Raw genomic sequence first — 22,094 nt, 5'->3', positions numbered from 1 at the left:
GTGTTGTGAAGTAACTTGTCCTCCTGTGTGATTAGGACGGGTTTTGTGTGTACTAATAGGACGGTGGCCATTTTATTTCCCCTGATGATTGCGCCCCCTAGACCATACAAGTCATTATAGCTAATGAAAGATATTAATGAATATATTTATAAGTAATATTAATAATACGTATTTTCAGTAATTTTATTTTCATAAATTCCAGAGAAACTCTTTATTTCCTATGGAAGCAGTATGGTGGGAATTCATTTTTTACACACAGCTTCTGAATTTTGGCCTAGTTTTTGTTCAATAATGAGACGGTGTAATTAGTCATGTGTTGTTGTTCGTCTAAGGCCTCTTTCACACTTGCGTTGTCCGGATCCGGCGTGTACTCCACTTGCCGGAATTACACGCCGGATCCGGAAAAACGCAAGTGAACTGAAAGCATTTGAAGACGGATCCGTCTTCAAAATGCTTTCAGTGTTACTATGGCAGCCAGGACGCTATTAAAGTCCAGGTTGCCATAGTAGGAGCGGGGAGCGGTATACTTACAGTCCGTGCGGCTCCCGGGGTGCTCCAGAATGACGTCAGAGCGCCCCATGCGCATTGATGACGTGCCATGCGATCACGTCATCCATGCACGTGGGGCGCCCTGACGTCACTCTGGAGCGCCCCGGGAGCCGCACGGACGGTAAGTATGCTGCTCCCAACTACACTTTACTATGGCTGCCAGGACTTTAGCGTCCCGGCAGCCATGGTAACCATTCAGAAAAAGCTAAACGTCGGATCCGGCAATGCGCCGAAACGACGTTTAGCTTAAGGCCGGATCCGGATCAATGCCTTTCAATGGGCATTAATTCCGGATCCGGCCTTGCGGCAAGTCTTCAGGATTTTTGGCCGGAGCAAAAAGCACAGCATGCTGCGGTATTTTCTCCGGCCAAAAAACGTTCCGGTCCTGAACTGAAGACATCCTGATGCATCCTGAACGGATTTCTCTCCATTCAGAATGCATTAGGATAAAACTGATCAGGATTCTTCCGGCATAGAGCACCGACGACGGAACTCTATGCCGGAAGACAAGAACGCAGGTGTGAAAGAGCCCTAAGGCCTCATGCACATGACAGTATTTTTTGCGGTCCGCAAAAAGGGGTTCCGTTGTTCCATGATCCGTGTCCGTTTTTGTTTCCGTGTGTCTTTCTTTGTTTTTGGAGGATCACCAGACATGAAGGAAAGTAAAAATAAGTAAATAAAAGTCAAGTTTGCCATGCAAATGATAGGAAAAAAAGGACGCGGACGCGCGGATGACAATCTTGTGTGCCTCTGTGTTTTTTCACGGACCCATTGACTTGAATGGGTCCGCAAACCATTGTCCGTGAAAAAAATAGGACAGGTCCTATTTTTTTCATGGACTGGAAACACGGATCACGGACGCGGATGACAAACGGTGCATTAGCCGAGTTTTCCACGGACCCATTGAAAGTCAATAGGTCCACAGAAAATCACGGAAAACGGAACAACGGACACAACAATGGTCGTGTGCATGAGGAGTGGAAAACTCGGCTAATGCACTATTTGTCATCCGCGTCCGTGATCCGTGTTTCCAGTCTGTGAAAAAAATATGACCTGTCCTATTTTTTTCACGGAAAACGGTTCGCGGACCCATTCAAGTCAATGGGTCCGTGAAAAAACACGGAGGCACACAAGACTGTCATCCGCGTCAGTTTTTTTCCTATCATTTGCATGGCAAACTTGACTTCGATTTTTTTTTTACTTTCCTTCATGTCTGGAGATCCTCCAAAAATAAAGGAAGACACACGGACACGGATCACGGAACAACGGAACCCCTTTTTGCGGACCATAAAAAAATACTGTCGTGTGCATGAGGCCTAAGATTGTATTTACTGCATTTTAAGACCTTTTATGAAACAGGTGTTTTTTATAATGTCCGAAAATATAAAACTAGGGATGGGCGTATCGACTTCAGATGAAACATCCGAAGTCGATTCGCATAAAACTTTGTTTGAATACTGTACAGAGTGAGTGCTCCGTACAGTATTAGAATGTATTGGCTCCTATGAGCAAAAGTTATAACTTCACGAAGTTGCTTCCGGATGCAATGCATTTTTCACTGAAGCCCCATTCACTTCTATGGGTCCAGGGCTGCGTGAAAAACGCTGAATATAGAACATGCTGCGATTTTCACACAATGCACAAGTGATGCGTGAAAAACAACACTCATGTACACAGACCCATTGAACTGAATGGGTCAGGATTCAGTGCGGGTGCTATGCGTTCATGTCACGCATTGCGCCCATGTGGAAAACTCGCTTGTGTGAAAGGGGCCTTAGGTTTCTGACAGATACTAAATAAGAGATTACAACAGCAACCTGTAACCACAGCTTCCTTTTAACTATTTTCACGCTGGTGTTTTGGCTTTCCGTTTCTGAGATCCGTTCAGGGCTCTCACAAGCGGTCCAAAACGGATCAGTTTTGCGCTAATGCATTCTGAATGGAAAAGGATCTGCTCAGAATGCATCAGTTTGCCTCCGTTCCGTCTCCATTCCGCTTTAGAGGCGGACACCAAAACGCTGCTTGCAGCGTTTTGGTGTCCGTCTGACGAAACTGAGCCAAACTGATCCGTTCTGACACACAATGTAAGTCAATGGGGACGGATCCGTTTTCTATGGATTCGTCCTCCATTGACTTTCAATGTTGTTCAAGACGGATCCGTCTTAGCTATATTACAGATAATACAAACAGATCCGTTCTGAACGGATGCAGAAGTTTGTATTATCTGAACGGATCCGTCTGTGCAGATCCATGACGGATCTGCACCAAACGCGAGTGTGACAGTAGCCTTCTGTAGAATATGACAGTGATGGAGTGAGAGACTGCCAGAGCCCTCTAGTGCCTCTCATCCAGAGGAGAACAAAAAGGACTGACCATAGCGCAGGCAGGTTTAACTATCAGGGTACCTCTGCGTAGGATGAAAATACAGCAAATTTGCCACCGCAGACTTGCGTGAGGCAAATCCACAGCATTTACAGTAGCAGGAAAGTATATGAGATTTTAAGAAATCTTATCTACATGCTGCAAAAAAAAAATCTGCAGTGTAAACTAACCTGCGCTGCGGATTTCACGCTTAGGAATGCAAAGGGTGAAATCCGCAACATATCCACAGTGGATTTGCGGCGTAGTCCCTGTGTCGCCGCACCGTAAATAGGTTATCTTCACTTTAGCAGCTCTGTACTGCCACCTGTTGGTGAAAAAAAGATACTGCAATAGTAGCTGGGCATGAACATGTAGGTTTACTTCTCTGCCGGCTGTTTTTAAACCCGAACCTGTAAGTGGAGTGCAGCAAAGTCTGCCAAGGTTTGGAAAAAAGTGGGGCAAACTCATCCGAGATATTGCGCCCCACATGGTAATATCTGGTAGTTCCATACTGCGTGAAATATTATGATGCCATAATTCACAGGGCTGTGTGCATGATACCTAATACTTCACCCTAGTGTCCTCCATGGCTGTTTTTCAGGTATTGTACTGCTTGGGGTCAGTGTTCCAGTACCCTCGAGAGGACAGCTGTGGCCTCTCAGTTCCATTCAGATCACATGGTGGCTATACCTGCGACATCTGAACATGCCTCAATATCATGGCTGTTGGGAACCCCTCCAGATGAGTTTTTGGCTCAGCATTGGTCCCATGCTTACCCATGTATTAGACCCTGTACAACACATCAAGATGTACCATCCTGCCTATGTGTGGCCTACAAAACTCTATGTAGATGCTAGAAGCATTCCCCGACATGTAGCCTGAACATGGTGTGAACAGAGCCTATTGGATGCACTGACTATAGTTATAACACCTGCGTCATATAATTAAATCCCCGGACCAGAGAGGCGCTGCACTGGGCCATACCCCAGACGAGGCCTTAGAAATGTGACGCTTGAAGATAAATGTGATGACATAATGGTTTTCCCTTTTGGTTAGGAAGGTGAAGGAAGTGAGAGAAGCACGGGAGGACTTGTGTTACACAATCATCACTACAGGAAGTGGCCACGCTGAGAAAAAATCTCACCACATCCCTTCCAGACACAGTCACATATACACCATGGAAGTAAGAGAAATATTGTCACTCCTTACTCTATCACAGTACACAACCGCCATTCAGTTTGGTCGGTTTACCCACATGCTGAATCTAGTATAAGGTGCAGAAGGAGGGTGAAATCCTCCCCATCCATCTATAAGCACCATGGGATATCCCCCCACTAAAGGCTGTGAACACCTTTGGGGGCAATTTTTGCATTGCACTCATTTTGAGCTAAAAATCATTTTTTTTAATTGACCTTTATTAAAAATGTTGAGCCCTTTTCCCTGCACAGCTTTGAGTTTATCTAGTAGCTTACTGTTTTCTCTCTATTCTATCAGGCAGCTCAGCTGACAGGCTCCTTATCTCTGACCTCCTAAACCTGTGATGGCTAACCTCCGGCACTCCAGCCGCGTTAAAACTACAACTCCCAAGATGTACACTTGCTTGGCTGTTCTCAGAACTCCATAGAAATGAATGGAGCATGCTAGGAGAGGTTAGCCATCACTGTCCTAAACATTATAGGACAGTTCTTATCTTACTGATAAGAATAAGTCAGAATATGTCTTAAATAAGTTATGACCTCTTAGTAATTTAGTGATAAGGTTTACTAGATGACCAAAGTAAAAGTAGGATTCACACAGCTAGACGAATAGTTAAAGGGGTTCTGCACTTTGTTTAAACTGATGATCTATCCTCTGGATAGATCATCAGCATCTGATCGGCGGGGGTCCGACACCTGGGACCCCCGCAGATCAGCTGTTTGAGAAGGCAGCGGCGCTCCAGCAGTGCCGCGGCCTTCTCACTGTTTACCGCAGGCCCAGTGACGTCACGACTAGTATCACTGGCCTGGGCGGGGCTAAGCTCCTTTCCCTTGAATGTAGTTTAGCTCCGCCCAGGCAAGTTGATACAAGTACAAGTTGTGACATCACTGGGCCAGCGGTAAACAGTGAGAAGGCCGCGGCGCTGCTGGAGCGCCGCTGCCTTCTCAAACAGCTGATCTGTGGGGGTCCCAGGTGTCAGACCCCCGCCGATCAGATGCTGATGATCTATCCAGAGGATAGATCATCAGTTTAAACAAAGTGCAGAACCCCTTTAACCCTTTGTGACAGAACGTCTGAATATTTTTAAATAAAGACCAAATGAAAAAAATTATTTTTTTAGGCCAAAATTAGTAAAATGCAATCATAAAAAATTGTCCCAAAGGTGTACATACCTTTAAGGGTATGTTAACACCACCAATTTTGAAAATCCGTCTCCAAAATTCAGTGCGAAATCTGCATGTTTTTTTAAGGTACTTTCACACTTGCGTTAAATCTTTCCGGCACTGAGTTCCGTGCTAGGGGCTCAAAACCGGAAAGTTTTATCCTAATGCATTCTGAATGGAGAGCGATCCGTTCAGTATGCATCAGGATGTCTTCAGTTCAGTCACTCTTACGGTATTTGGCCAGAGAAAATACCGCAGCAAAATTCCGGAACACTTGCATTATTTTCCATTGAAATGCATTAATGCCGACACCAAGTGTTCCGGCAAAACAGATCTGACCTTTAAAAAGGAGGAAAAAACTAAATACCGGATTCATTTTTCCGGATCACACTGGAGAGACGGATCCTGTGTTTCAATGCATTTTTTAGACGGATCCGCATCCGTCTACAAGTGCTATCCGTTTGCACATGGATTTCCGGATCCGGCAGGCAGTTCCGACGACGGAACTGCATGCCGGGTCTTCACAACGCAAGTGTGAAAGTACCCTTATGCATATTTTTTCTACGCATTTTTTTTTTAAACCAATGAGTGTTTACTTCAGTACAAAACTGCATTTTAAGCTTGTGGGTGCAGACATGTACGGAGCAGGTTTTTGACAATTCCCATTCATTTCAATGGGAGATTCAGTGAGGATTCCACCTTAAATAGGCATACTTATCAACGTTTACGTTGGTAAAATCAGGGGATCTACTCCCCGCCTCTGGGAATACCCCAACTCCACCCAGGAACACCTATTTGAGTTAACCCTGCCTATTTTCAGCATGCTGCTTCTTTTTTCCATGTGGAAAAAAAGGCAAGTGCAGCTTCGCACTAAAATAAATGGGGGGCTGTTTTAAGTCATTTTTTGGCGCTGATTTTGAGGTCAAACATGGCAAAATCAGCACCAGAAAAATCAGTCTAAACTGTCCCTAACAATCAGGTCGTTTTATCAGGTAAGGCTGCTTTCACACTTGCGTTGTTAATTGCGGTATTTAGATCCAGAAGAGGATCTCCGTACTGGAATAAAACAGATCCGTTTTGATTTTGATCAGGATGCATCCGTTCCGTTAAGATGAGGTTGTGCGAGATCAAAACGGAAAGAACGGATCCGTCACTAAATACATTGAAAGTCAATGGGTGTCGGATCAGGTTTTTAGTCTCCATAAAAAAAACTGATCCGTCACCATTGACATTGTTTTCAGTGCCGAATCCGTTTTTTTTTTTTTTTTTCACTTTTATGACTGGACACAGCGGTTTTGTGTCCGGTCACAAAATGGAATGCTGCCGAAATGGAAGACATCCTGAACAGATCTCTTTCCATTCAGAATGCATGAGGACTAAACGGACTCAATAACAACGCAAGTCTGAAAGTAGCCTGAATCCATTTTCCTTTAACACAGCAGGGTTTCACAGCCAAATAAAACTCAACATTAGGCCCCATGCACACGGCCGTGTTTCACAGCCGTGTGCGGGCCGTGGAACCGCGGCCTGGATCCCTCCTGAGAGCAGGAGCGCACGGCGTCACTGGTTGCTATGACGCCGTGCGCTCCCTGCTGCCGCCGCAATACAGTAATACACTGGTATGATCTATACCAGTGTATTACTGTACTGTGCCGGCAGCAGGGAGCGCACGGCGTCATAGCAACCAGTGACGCCGTGCGCTCCTGCTCTCAGGAGGGATCCAGGCCGCGGTTCCACGGCCCGCACACGGCTGTGAAACACGGCCGTGTGCATGGGGCCTTACCCTGATACTGCAGTTTACAGAAACACCCCATATGTGGTCGTAAACTGCTGTCTGGACACAATGCAGGGCTCAGAAGGGAAAGAGCACCGCATGGTTTTTGGAGGGCAGATTTCACTGGGATAATTTTAAGTTGCCATGTCGCATTTGAAGACCCCCCAGATGCACCTCTACTGTAAAAACTCACAGAAAGTGACCCCATTTTCGAATCTACAGGATAAGGTGATAATTTTATTGGTACTGTTTTGGGGTACATATGATTCTTAATCGCTCAATATTACGCTTTTTGTGAGGCAAGGTAACCAAAAATGGCTGTACTGGCGGAGTTTTTATATTTAGTTTTTTATGGTATTTAACTGAAGGGATAGATCATGTGTTATTTTTATAGAGCAGGTCGTTATGGATGCGACAATACCAAATATATCTATTTTAATTTTTTTTGTTTCAATTTTACATAATAAAGCATTTTTGAAACAAAATGTTTCCATTTTAATTTTTCTGCCGATTATCTTGTCTAAGCACTAATTTTTTGTAGAAAGAGTAGACGTTTTATTGGTACTGTTTTTAGGTAGATATGATGTTTTGATCTTTCAATATTCAACTTTTTTGGGGCAAGGTGATAGGAAAAAGGCTGTTTTTGCTTTTGTATTACGGCATTCAGCTGAGGGGGTAGATCATGTGATTTTTTTTATAGAGCAGGTCATTACGGATGCAGCGATACCTAATCTGTATACTTTTTTAAATTTATTTTTAGATAAAAGCATTTTTGGAAAAAAAAATCCATTTTCTGAAATCCATATTTTTTTTAAATTTTCTGCCGATCATCTTGTGTAGGAGCTCATTTTTTGCGAGAAGAGTTGAAGTTTTTATTGGTACCATTTTTGACTACATATGTTTTTCAATATTACACTTTTTAGGGCAAGGTGACCCAAAAATTGCTGTTTTGGCAGTTTTTATTTAGGGGGTACATCATGTGATATTTTTATAGAGTAGGTCGTTACAGATGCAGCGGCACCTAATATATCTTTTTTTTATTTTTGTTACGTTTTACACAGTAAAGGCATTTTCAAAAGAAAAAAATCTTGCTTTTGTGTTGCCATTTTCTGACGCCATATTTATATATTTTTTTAATTTTTCGGGCGATTGTCTTATGCCCCTTTCACACTGGTGAGAATTGTGTGCGGGTGCAATGCGTGAGGTGAACACATTGCACCTGCACTGAATCCGGACCCATTCACTTCAATAGGGCTGTTCAGATGAGCGGTGATTTTCACGCATCACTTGTGCGCTGCGTGAAAGTTGCAGCATGTTCTATATTCTGTGTTTTTCACGCAACGCAGGCCCCATAGAAATGAATGGGTCTGTGTGAAAATCGCATAGCATCCGCAAGCAAATGCGGATGCGGTGCGATTTTCACGCATCGTTGCTAGGAGATGATGTAAGTAAATTGATAAAAGTAAATTTACTGTATTATTTTCCCTAAATAGTAGCATTCCTAATACAGAGTGCTTACTAAAATGTGGCTTTAGGGGTTAAAAAAAAAACATAATTAACTCACCTCATCCTGTGGTTCGCGCAGCCGGCATCATCTTCTTCTTCTTTCAGGACCTGCCAAAGGACCTTTGATGACGTAATCGCGCTCACCACGTGGCGACGTCAGCGCAGGTCCTGCTGAAAGAAGATAGATAAGGTGACGGTTTGGTTGGTACCATTTTGGGGTACATACGACTTTCTGATCACTTGGTGTTACACTTTTTGTGTTTTTGTTTTATTTATCCTTTTTTTTTTTTACGGCGTTCACCTGACGTGTTGGATATTGTGATATTTTATATAGCTGGTCGTTACAAACACGACAATACTGAATATGTCTTTTAACTTTTCTTTTTGTTTTAAATTTTGTCCCACAGTGGGACTTCAACTTTTGGGGGGCAGATCCCCTCTACAATGTATTATGATACATCCTGTATTTTAGCTCATTGTCAGTACTACACTGACAGCCTGCCTATAGTCAGGATAACACTGCCCCTAAGGGCTCATGCACGTGAACGTATGTATTTTGCTGTCCACAAAAAATACGGATGACATCTGTGTGCATTCTGTATTTTGTGGAGCCCTTCATAGAACAGTACGATCCTTGTCCGTAATGTGGACAATGATGGGAAATGTTCTATTTTTTTGCGGAACTGACATACAGAAACGGAATGCACACGGAGTAACTTCCGTTTTTTTGGGGACCCATTGAAGTGAAGTGAATGGTTCTGCATTTGGTCAGCAAAAAAAACGGAACGGACACGGAAATAAAATACGTTTGTGTGCATGAGGCCTAACTCCTGTGACCATCAGATCTTCCTATCAGTACAGCACACAGTAACGCGATTGTACCTCATCTTCGTGTACATGTTTCCAAACCAAGGAATTTCCCTGGAATCATGTGGGATTGTTGTGAGATTGTTTTCTCCAGATAATTGGGACTGGAACAAATCCTTACCAGGCCGTGCGATTGTCATACCCGTATGCATATTGTTTTTGGTTTAGGTATTTTAAAGGGACTTTTAAAATTTTCTTTGCCTAGGCCTCCTTAAACCCCTTCATGCCGCAGTCAATTTTTACATTTTAGTTTTTTTCCCGCTCCATAACTTTTTTCTTCGGTTCACAAATGAGGACTAGCTTTTTGCAGGATAAGCTGTATTTTCTAATGGACCCATTTAATAATCCATAAGATGTATTCGGCAAGCTGGAAAATAAATTATTAATGGGGTAGAGGTGAAAAACAATGCAACTGCGCCATCGCTTTCCCGGTTTCATTTATACAGCCACATATGCTACCTTTAGGCCTCATGCACACGACCGTTGTGTGCATCCGTGGCCGTTGTGCAGTTTTCCGTTTTTTTTCGCGGACCCATTGACTTTCATTGGGTCCGTGGAAAAATCGGAAAATGCACCGTTTGGCAGCCGCATCTGTGATCCGTTATTCCTGGCCGCGAAAAAAATAGGACCTGTCCTATTTTTTTCCTGGCCAACGGTTCACGGACCCATTCAAGTCAATGGGTCCGTGAAAAATCACGGATGCACACAAGATTGTCATCCGCGTCCTTGATCCGTGTCTGTTTTTTCCTATCATTTCAATGGCAAACTTGACTTAGAATCTTTTTTTCATTTTTCATGTCCGTGGATCCTTCAAAAATAAAAAAAATAAAAAACGGTCGTGTGCATGAGGCCTTATTCTGCAGGTCAGTGTGACTACAGCGATACCAAATTTATGTTTTGCTTAATATTTCTTAAAAAATTAAATACTTTGAAAAAAAAAATATTTTTACCGCCATAGTCTGACCCCCAGAACTTTTTCATATTTCAGTCTATGGAGCAAGTTGTAGTTTTTAGTGATACAATTTTTTATAGTAGATGAAGCGACCAAAAAGTGGTGATTTGGGCATTTAGATTTTTTTTCAGATGCGGCGATGATTAATATGTTTCTTTTTTTGCTTATTTGTATGTGTAAATATGGAGAAAGGAGGTGATTTGAATTTTGAATGGTTTTTTTTATTATTTTAAAAACGTTTTTCTTTTTTAGCCCCCCCTAGAGGAATCACTGATACCATAGACTGCAATCAAATAATAGCACTATTTTACTATAGGGCCTCTATATTGGCAGCCCCAGGATGTAACTGAACGGTTCCCCCAATATTATCATGATGGGGGGGGGGGGAGCGCCAGTTGTCTCTACATGTGACCACGTATCTGAGTAGTTAAATGACCATGACTGGAGTTGTCTCAATTCAGGGACACTTTCAGTGGATTTCTACTGTGTAAAAACTGCATGCACCCACCGGCTATGGTGCCCGCTCAGCTTCTGAGCGGGCGCCATGTTTGCCATTGGGAAAGGATTAAAAAAACAATAAATGTAAAAAATTTAAACATAATAAATACTATGACCAAATACTATGTCTGGAAGGCAACTGACTGAAGCAGGAGCCCTCCCCACTACTCAGTATGCATGTTAAAGGGGTTGGCTCATGAAGTCAGGCATTTTTCTAATTCCCTTTTAGGGTATACAGACATCACAAAGGGACGCCCCCCACACAGACGTGCTCCATCCTTGTATTACATAGACAGCTATAAAATACCGTACTACATTTCCCAGACATCATCCAATATCAGCTGTCTGCCCGGATTGGGACCCAGGAGAACCAGCTGATCACTCTGCATTCTGAAAGGGTTGCCCCTGATGAGTGAAGCCTCACTACATTAATGAAGACTTACTTTGAGCCACAAATGTGAGAGAAAACATGTTCTCTGCAAGATTTGTACAATACACTGGTTAAGGAGTTTGTCCAAAAGCCCCACCTGATAAAATATAAAAACACATACTTACCACTTAGTCCCCTTGCTTTTTCCAGAGCTGCTGCTCCACAAGTGGAGGAGGGTATAATAAATATGGTGTACTCAGAAACAGGGGTACTTGGAAACCATAGGCCCCACCAGGTCCCAGAAGACCACCATAAAAGTGTTGTCCCAGAAGTCCACCATAAATGTGTTGTCCCAGAAGACCAACATAGAGGTTTTGTCCCAGAAGTCCACCATAAAGGTGTTGTCCCAGAAGACTATCATAAAAGTGTTGACCTAAAAGACCACCATAGAGATGTTGCCCCAGAAGACCACCATAAAGGTGTTGTCCCAGAAGACCACCATAGAGGTGTTGTTCAAGAAGATCACCATAAATTTGTTGTCCCAGAACACCACCATAAAGGTGTTGTCTCAAAAGAGCACCATACAGTAAAGGTGTTGTCCCAGAAGACCACAATAAAAGTGTTGTCCCAGAAGACCACCATAAAGGTGTTGACCCAAAAGACCACCATAAAGGTGTTGTCCCAAAAGACCACCATAGAGGTGTTGTCCTAGAAGACCACCACAAAAGTGCTGTTCTACTAACACAGTCCCGGCAGGAGCGGTAATCAGAAGTTGATTGGGAAAAATGGATGGCCCAACACGTAGTACATGAATGGCTCAAAGTCCATCACAGCAAGAGAAACTCTTCAATATGGATCATAGATGAGGGGCCTAAGCAGCGGACCCCCTCTATGACATCCATGTACCCTACTAGGTGATGTAGAATGATTATCGCTCTGTGTCATTCTGTTTGGAGTCTGACACATGATCTCAGCTGTCAGGAATGAAACCCTGGAGTCCACATTTGTAGCTGTCACTTTCACTGGAGGCAGATAAGGGTTATTGCTGTGCAGAACAATGTGGAGGCAGATTGATATAAGCCTAGGTAAACACACGTGGTATTCATGTGTCTCAGGTATTTGTATAGAAACCTTGTAAAATCCATGCCAGGAGGAACTACATATTTACATAGGCTTAATATTTGTTCAAGTTCTAAGCTTCACCAAACATGACCCAGCTGTAATCTCTTTGTAACTGTCTGCAGGAACACTCATGACCACTAGAGGGCGACCAGCATGGCTGCCATTCCAGCCAGACTTCTCTGCTATGACAAAGCTGCCTCTATATGTAGTGATAGGGATTCCCTCTCCAGGAAAGGAGGAATTGTCAGTCCCTCCGCCGCCTGTTTTAGTAGATACTTACTAATAACAATGCTAGAGCAACTTTACCTAGAGTCATTCCTCTGTAATATTCCATCTGGAAATGTATGAATAAGTTGACAGCTGGGTGTTACCACAAACCCATTGAAAACAAAGGGTCTGCCAATAAAATGCGGTCTGCACACGGATTACATCCGTATTTTGCAGATCCCCGATTAAGGCCCAAGTGTAAAGGAAAGTAAAAAAAAAAAAAAAAAAGTTTTTAAAAATTCTAATCAATAAAAAATTAAGAGTTGGTATCGCCACCTCCCGGAATACCTAAAAAAATATGAATGTATACAAAAAATGAGCCTTCACATAGCTCCACAGGCGTAAATAAAACGTGGGGGGGGGGGGGGGGACTTGTTTTTTTTTTCTTCTTAAGAAATATAACACAAGAAACACTATATAAACGTGGCGTGGTTGGAATCGTACTGACCCAGAGAGTGATGGTAAGAGATCAGTTTTATCGCATAGGGAATACCGTAAAAACGAAATCCAGAAAATTGTGGCGGAATTGCATTTTTTTTTTCAATTCAACTTAAAAAAAAAAGCCCTTCTGTATGCTTCTGCAGCCGCGCCACAAAGGACAGGACGTGTCCTATACTTTGTCACAGCGTACGGACCACGGAACCATTGAAGTCAATGGGTCTGCGCCATGATGCGGCGTACACACAGCCGGTATCCGTGTTTTGTGACTTCCATTGTGTCAGTGGACACTTTAAAGGGGTATTCCGGTTGTTGCAAGCTATCCCCTATCCTGGGAACTATTAGATCAGTGGGGGTCCTACCGCTGGTACCCCTACGCGCAGCTTCTCCATTCATTTCTATGGGAGTTTCGGAGATGGCCAATAAAGCGCTGACCTATCTCCGGAACTCCCATAGAAATGGATGGAGTGGCCACATGCATGCCAACCAGCTGCTCCATTCATTTCAGAGGAGCTGCAGGAGGTACGGGGCCCCCCATTCTCATGATCGGTGGGGGTCCTACTGCTGGATAGGAGATAACAACCAGAATGCCCCTTTAAATTAAAGCTGACCTGTGCACCACTCGCTGGGGGTTTCTAAACATGTGGCGGCCTCTGCAGGAAACATCTGGTATTACATGATACTGGAGGGTGGTCTGCAGGGTCCATTTCCATGCAGGAATCTGCAGGCCTCACGCTGGGATTGCTTTATGTCCTTTACTCCACACCAGGGAAGCTGCTGAGGTGCAGGATCATCTCCTCAATACCCTGATGAACTTGCTGGGCTGGTTCCTTCAGATTCTTCATGTCATCCATTTAATGACATTCTTCCTTTGTGAATACCTCAGATGACGAGAAGGTCGGCATTTCATATGGATGTACACTAAGCTGTGCGCATAGCCCGGCTGCCCTGTAATAATGGTCAGATGTCTTCTACTGGAGCTGCAGGTGTAGTCACACCTCACTGGAAGCAGAAGGAGCAAGCTCAGCCCACGTGTCGGAGGGTAAGAATGTATGCATCTATAGGCCCCGGAATAACAGCAAGCGGAGCCCATTATCTTCCAGGGGTTCATCACCCAACTTACTGGTCATTAGGGGTAAAGGAGAACAGTCCCTCCTAGTACCCCCCGACCCTGGTACTGGTGTGGGGGCATGTGTGGCAGGTACTGGTAGGGGGGTATGTGTGTCAGGTACTGGTAGGGGGGTATGTGTGTCAGGTACTGGTAGGGGGGGATGTGTGTCAGGTACTGGTAGGGGGGGTATGTGTGGCAGGTACTGGTAGGGGGGTATGTGTGTCAGGTACTGGTAGGGGGGGTATGTGTGTCAGGTACTGGTAGGGGGGGTATGTGTGGCAGGTACTGGTAGAGGGGTATGTGTGGCAGGTACTGGTAGAGGGGTATGTGTGGCAGGTACTGGTAGAGGGGTATGTGTGGCAGGTACTGGTAGAGGGGTATGTGTGGCAGGTACTGGTAGAGGGGTATGTGTGGCAGGTACTGGTAGAGGGGTATGTGTGGCAGGTACTGGTAGGGGGGTATGTGTGGCGGGTACTGGTAGGGGGGTATGTGTGGCAGGTACTGGTAGAGGGGTATGTGTGGCAGGTACTGGTAGAGGGGTATGTGTGGCAGGTACTGGTAGAGGGATATGTGTGGCAGGTACTGGTAGAGGGATATGTGTGGCAGGTACTGGTAGAGGGGTATGTGTGGCAGGTACTGGTAGGGGGGTATGTGTGGCGGGTACTGGTAGGGGGGTATGTGTGGATGTTACCAGTACACAGTGATGGGACAGCTGTACTTGATACACCTTTAAGAGGCATGTGAGGATGGCACACCGTTATTGTGTTTTTTTTTAAAGGCACCTGTTATAAGGCATCTGCGGCTGGTACACTGCTATGCGGCATCAGTAGTTGGCACACTGTTGTTGGGTATCTGTGGATGATGTACACTTCTCTGCCTGTGCTTCTCTCCAATGCTGGCCTCTCCTGTGTCGACCTCAATTCTGCTGTACCCTCCTGTGCTAACCTCTCTTCTGCTGGCCTCTCTCGTGCTGACCACCCCTGTGCTCACCTCTCCTCTGCTGGCCTCCCCTCTTCTAAGCCTACCTTCCTCCTCAGCCAGTGCTAGCCTCCCCCGTGGTGACCTGCTCTTTGCTGGCCTCCCCTCTTCTAAGCTGACCTCCTCCGTGCCGACCTCTCTCCTCTACCGGTGCTAGCCTCCCCCGTGCTGACCTCCTCTCTTCTAAGCTAACCTCCCTCCTCAGCCGATGCTGTCCTCCCCTCTTCTGACCTCCTCCGTGCCGACCTCTCTCCTCTGCCGGTGCTAGCCTCCCTCGTGCTGACCCCTCTCTTATAAGCTAACCTCCCTTCTCAGCCGATGCTGGCCTCCCCCGTGCTGTCCTCCTCTTTGCTGGCCTCCCCTCTGCTGACCTCCTCCGTGCCGACCTCTCTCCTCTGCCGGTGCTAGCCTCCCCCGTGCTGACCCCTTTCCTGTGCTGACCTCCTCTCTTCTAAGCTAACCTCCCTCCTCAGCCCGTGCTGACGTGCTGTCCTCCTCTCTGCTGGCCTCCCCTCTTCTGACCTCTCCTGTGCTGACCTCTTCTCTGCTGGCCTCCCCTCTTCTGACCTCTCCTGTGCTGACCTCCCCTCTTCTAAGCTGACCTCTCCGTGCCGACCTCCCTCCTCAGCCGGTGCTGGCCTCCCCCGTGCTGACCTTTCCTGACCTCTCCTGTGCTGACCCCTCTCCTGTGCTGACCTCCTCTCTTCTAAGCTAACCTCCCTCCTCAGCGGGTGCTGGCTTCCCCCGTGCTGTCCTCCTCTCTGCTTGCCTCCCCTCTTCTGACCTCTCCCGTGCTGCCCTACTCTCTGCTGGCCTCCCCCGTGTTGTCCTCCTCTCTGCTGGCCTCCCCTCTTCTGACCTCTCCTGTGCTGACCTCCCCTCTTCTAAGCTGACCTCCTCCGTGCCGACCTCTCCCCTCTGCCGGTGCTGGCCTCCCCCGTGCAGCCATTGCTCACTGGTCCCCGCCGCTGTAACGTGAGCCCTGCCTGCTCTGTATTTCCGGTAGCGCACATCGCGGCATCTGCAGAACGAGGAAGCAGCTCTCCCGAGCACTGTCCTCTATAGTACGGGGGAGGCTCCGCGCCCGGTGTCATCAGCCCGCACAGCGCCCCCACCGGAGACCAGTGTGACGCCGGGAGATCACGGGTGAGTGTCCCTGCTGCTGCGACATGTCACCCTGACTGCTCGTCACAGAGCAGGACTAGCACCGGTCTACATGGGTAAGTGCTGCCGGGGCATGCTGGGACTTGTAGTGCTCACCTGCAGGAGCTTGCAATCTAGTGCTGGGGCTGCACACTGTGTATAGGTCTCACTCTATACAGTATAATGATTAGGGCCCCAGTGGTAGATCCTGGGGGCCACTGCTGCTGGGGCTGGGCACTTTACCTGCCCATATGATATAGCCATATATTTGTACTGTGTGAACAGCGACCAGTTGTAGGATACCGCCGTACAGGTGGGTTTTCCACCACAGTGGATTTTGCAGATTTAACCCTATGTGTTACAAGTGAGATCTGCGGACAAGAGGTTATCCGCAGCCAAAAAAATAACATATGGCGGATTTATAATGTGCACCGCAGGTCGGTTTGTACTGCAATTTTTTTTTTTTACTGTGTGTGGATGACAGTTAAAAAATTATTAACGTAGCTACTTTTGGAAAAGGGGGAGTGGTGTGGTGGGGCCATCAGTAGATCTGTCATCATTTACACCAGAAAATGGCGTAAATAACTGCTGAGATCACATCTTGCTTTTAGGGCCCATTCAGACGTCCGTATGAATGAGTCCGCACCCCTTCCGCAATTTTGCACAACGGGTGTGGACCGTTTCATTTCACTGGGGCCGCAAAAGATGCGGTCAGCACACCGTGAGCAGTCCGCATCCGAAGTTCCATTCTGCGGCCCCGCGGAAAGGATACAGCATGTCCGCAATCGCAGGCAGGAATAGTAAATTCCATCATAGTGCCAGCCATGTGCAGTCCGCAAACGGTGGAACGCACATGGCTGGTATCCGTGTTTTTCGGACCACAACACACTACCACCATCTGAATGAACATTTTTCTGACGTGTCCATAGGTCCCCATGCACCTAAAGAGCATTCAGTGGCCAGTGGATACTTTTACAGTGGCATACGTTGAGGAATAATCCAAAAAATGAATCTGCCCATAGGCTTGCATTGCTTCCAGAATTTGTGAACATGTGGGCATCACATAAATATGAAGCTATGGCCGCCGCTGGTTTCCAAGATGGCCACCGTTATCTTAGACTTCCCGATGTAGTGCTCTGTAGGTTCTCAGGTAGGCCAACGCCAATCGCATAGTCTTCCAAGTGCGTAGGAGGTGGGACGTGTCTTAGACTTTCCCCCATAGAGAGGTCTGAGGCTGTGGCAGCCATTTTGAAATTAATCCAATGGAGCCAGCATGGGAGGAACAGAAGGCACCAGATTATGTTGACTATTCATGTACCATGTATAGTCAAGTTTTAGGTTCGGCCTGGAGGGTCGCTTTAGCCCCTTCATAGAGTAAAGCCAGTCATCCGTAGCATTACACGGCCATTCCAATAAATACCCACTAAGTCCACCACAGAGGTGATTCCACGCTAGATGTCCATGATCACTCCCCATCTGACAGAGAAAAGAAAAGGGAATGTTGTCTCAGTAGTGCAGCCTCAGGCTTTAGGCCTGTAATTTCAGTTAATCATATCCCTGCTTTTACGATAAGAATACGATATAAAATGTATATTTTTTTTTTCTATTTTTTTTATGTGTACTAAAGGGTCTACTATAACGTTCTACCAGTTGGTCTCCTTTGACGCCTCACCAAGAGATTCTTGTAATATATTGGTAAATCTCGCGTTTTGGAGAGCCTTTCCTGTTGCACAATTTGAGGACAGGAAGATGTGTCAATGGCTAAGATGTCGTAGAAATAAGGGCTCGTGCACACAAACGTATTTTCTTTCCGTGTCCGTTCCGTTTTTTGGGGGGGGGGTTTTGCGGACCTTATGCGGAACCATTCACTTCAATGGGTCAGAAAAAAAAAAACGGAAGTTACTCCGTGTGCATTCCGTTTCCTTATGTCCGTATTTCCACCCGCATTAAGGACAAGGATAGTACTGTTCTATTAGGGGTCAGCTGTTCCGTTCCGCAAAATACGGAATGCACACAGACGTCATCCGTATTTTTTGCCAATCCGTTTTTTGCGGACCGCAAAATACTTACAGTCGTGTGCATGAGGCCTAACACCTAGCAGAGCCATTCATGATCGCTGTGGGTTAGACCAGGGTGGAGCATGCAGTATTAATGCTATTATATTACGTATAGTGTATGATATTGTATAGTGACTGGTTGACATATACATGGGATTAATAGATGTGTCATAGACGTCTCTTTGTCAGATATCTTCTGTACCTCACAAATGTGCTGGTGCGGGACGTCCCGCTGCTGGGACCACCAGAAATCAGCAAGTGTGATATGGCCCCTCTCTAGGGGTCCTGGATGAAGTGCTGCCCTCTATTAAAGGGGGCTGTTAAATCAATGGGGGGTCTACCCCTCAATCTCTTGACACAAGTCATTTAAAATTTGCGCCATGTAATTTCACAACTTCACCATGAGCCCCCACCCCGGATAGTGGAGGGGGAGGCCTGACTCGTGCATTGTACATGAAATGGGCTCAGGAAGGTTGTCAGCTCTCTACTGAGTGGTTTGAAGGTTTAATGCTGTCCCCTCAGCATCGTGACCCCCTACGTTTAAGGACCTTAAAATGTATTTTTATAGTTTTTCGCAGTTTCCCCGCGGTGGGGGCGTTAGGCGCTATCTGATGTGCTATTTAGAGCTTGACTTTATATAGCCTGTATCTTGGGGTTATCATGAACGACGCCAGCGCTGACAGAACCGAGGCCTTTGGAGTGACCCGTCTTCCCTGGTGTACGTAGTAATATCAGACACAAACAGGAAGCTTTGTACACGCTAGTGTGACAGGAAACACGTGTGTGGAGGGTGGGGGTTGTAAAATTGTGACTTTCACCACAGACCCCTGGGGTCTGCAGACGTCCATGGACAGGTGGAAATAGCGTTTTAAAAAAAAAAATATTTTACAAATTTATTATTTACTGTATAAAATAAGGAACCTCCGTCACAGATTGTGACACATTTGACAGAAATGGCAGCACTATTTAGTCTGTCACACCGACAGGCGCCTTGTGAAACTTGACAGACCCCGTTATAATTAAGTCAGAGGGGTCTGTTGGGGGTAGTTGGTGTCTATTGTATGATGCACTCAGCATTGCGTCATTTTTCTGTTAATACGGTTGTCGGCCTTGGAGCTGACAACCTCTGGGTTCCTCCCCCTGTCCCTCCAAACATAAAAAAACCCAATTCATCTGTCTGCGGTCCTGCTGCTGCTCCGTTCCCAACCTCTTCTGGTTCCTGCAAGCGTCCAGAAAGGACAGGGAAGGCCCCAAGCGGTTGTTGGCTCACCTCGTGTTACTCCTCTTCTGGCTGGGGGAGGACATGTTAGTCCCCATTACTCCTCTGGTCCATTCACTTAAAGGGGTATTCCCATCTTGAACATTCGGGTCATATCGCTAATATATGCCCCCAGTGTCTGATAGGTGCGGGTCCCACCTCTGGAGCCCACAAAGTGGCCCCCCTCCATTCATTTTTATGGGAGTGCCAAAAAATAGCTGAGTGAAGCACTCTGGTATTTTCGGAAGTCTCATTGAAACGAGTGGAAGGTGCACTGCGCAAGCGCGGCTATTCACTTCTAAGGGGCTTATGGAAATAGCCGGAGCCAGCACTTGGCGCTCCTATAGGAATGAATGAATGGGTGGCGGCCGCACATGCACGGTGTGCCCTGCTTCTGTTCTAAGTATAGATGCAGTTCCAGAGGTGGGACCCAGATGGGAATACCCCCTAAAATGGTTGGCCATACACATTAGACAAATTTTGGCCAAACCCACTGTCCATCTAGTAATGAGTATGGAGGCCTCCCAACTCAATGGGTCAGACATGCCGGATTTCAGCATGCCCAATCCCTGTGTCCTCAAAAGAGAGGGATCGGGCACCGGCTTACTCCCCTCTACCTATAGAGAACACACATGTGTATGGAGGGCACGTGGAAGAAATTTTAGGCCAAACATGGCTTTCCCAGGCTCCGCTAATAGATGCCAGTATAGTGTAGGTAACCTCTTGGACTGTGTGAGGGGTCTATAGGTAGCTGTAAGTGGCTCTCTAGCCTGGTATAGACAGGTGGATGTATAGATCTAGTGTATACATACATATATAAGGTGAATGTTGTTGCTACACGCCCCAGTACATATGCAGCTTGTGCTCCCAGCATGACATCTACATGAGATCCAGGCTCCGGCATGTTCTACCAGCCCCAGACGAGGCTGCAGTCTGATCTTGTATGAGCCTGGGGTTTGAAACTGGGATTGTATGTGATTTTCTGGCCAGAATCCCACAATAATTACTCCCACAATAGTGTGAACCTGAACAAAAGCGCCTGTGTCTGGAGCTGTACGCCAGCTGCTGTATCTACGGCACGTCCCCTGTGCAGCCACAGCCTCCATGAGTTAGTGGTTGGACCTCTATGAGGCCTATTCATCGTCCCAGAATAACAGCATTGTTGGGTCTTCCATTTCCACCATTGTGCGGGGCGTTGTGCAGGGGTGGATGTGATATTGATTGGGGCGGATAGTTTCCCATCCGTTATTAGGCTGGTGCTGGCCTCCTGTCTCCTGCAGAAGTCGTCTGCAAGTAGGTCTCTATGGACATTATGCCGTGTAGGAGGGAAGGAGCTACCTGGATGCTGCAGACTAGGACGTAAGTCAACGTCGTACATTAACCCTGGGTTCACACCTAAGCGTTCCTCAAACGCGCGTTTTACGCGCGTTTTTGTCGCGCGTTTTTATGCGCGTTTTTTGTAATAGTAAACGCGCGTTTGACGCGCGTTTGTGTCATTGACTGCAGTGTCCTATGGCCACAAACGCGCGTCAAAACGCCCCAAAGAAGCTCAAGTACTTGTTTGAGCGTCGGGCGTTTTACAGCGCGTTCGTACGCGCTGTAAAACGCCCAGGTGTGAACCCTTCCCATAGGGAAGCATTGGTTTTCATGTCTTAAGCGTTTTACAGCGCGTTTGAACGCGCTGTAAAACGCTCAGGTGTGAACCCAGGGTAAAGGGCTGTTCTCATCTTAGACATGGCGTATCCACAGTATATGCCTAAAAAGTCTGGGGTGTGATCAGCTGACACCTGCTGGCAATGACCGGGATTGGAGATAATACCGATCCCTACGGTTTAGAGCGTCAAATGCTGTGATTGCGGTATGACAGAGTAATAGGGCGGTTTTTATGGTAGCCGAGGACTTGGTGAAGGCCCCAGGCCTGGCATGTTAGCACTGATATTAGGGGTACAGTAAAATCACAATATACTGCAATAGAGGAGTATTAGGCCTCATGCACACAACCGTTGTTGTGTTCCGTTCCGCAAAATGGGGTTCCGTTGTTCCGTGATCCGTTTCCGTTTTTGTTTCCATGTGTCTTCCTTTATTTTTGGAGGATCTCCAGACGTGAAGGAAAGTAAAAAAAAATCTAAGTCAAGTTTGCCATGCAAATGATAAGAAAAAAACGGACACGGACGACAATCTTGTGTGCCTCCGCGTTTTTTCACTGTCCCATTGACTTGAATAGGTCCGCGAACCATTTTCCGTGAAAAAAATAGGACAGGTTATATTTTTTTGACGGACTGAAACCACGGATCACGGACACGGATGACAAACGGTGCATTAGCCGAGTTTTCAACGGACCCATTGAAAGTCAATGGGTCCGCAGAAAATCACGAAAAACGGAACAACGGACACGGAATGAAACAACGGTCGTGTGCATGAGGCCTTACAGTGTATTGTACAAGTAATAGGGCAATGGCCGTTCCAAGTTCCCTAGGGGAAAA

General features: G+C 46.2%; 1 protein-coding gene across 2 annotated transcripts in view; it reads left to right on the top strand.

The window, feature by feature from the left end:
• Positions 1–16,161: 16,161 nt before the first annotated feature.
• Positions 16,162–22,094, top strand: part of LOC122927369 (PH and SEC7 domain-containing protein 1-like) — a 60,107-nt gene continuing 54,174 nt past the window's right edge. Inside the window, exon 1 of one of the 2 annotated variants that reach the window (XM_044279157.1) lies at positions 16,162–16,299. The gene's annotated coding sequence lies outside the window, so the exon portion shown is untranslated. Of the gene's footprint in view, positions 16,374–22,094 lie in introns of both variants that reach the window. The other variant, XM_044279156.1, reaches the window with a different exon arrangement.

The sequence above is a fragment of the Bufo gargarizans genome, chromosome 2 (genome assembly GCF_014858855.1).
Source record: "Bufo gargarizans isolate SCDJY-AF-19 chromosome 2, ASM1485885v1, whole genome shotgun sequence".
NCBI lineage: Eukaryota > Metazoa > Chordata > Amphibia > Anura > Bufonidae > Bufo > Bufo gargarizans.
The sequence above is the reverse complement of the archived record's forward strand: the minus strand, read 5'-3'. Positions and strand labels throughout refer to the sequence as shown.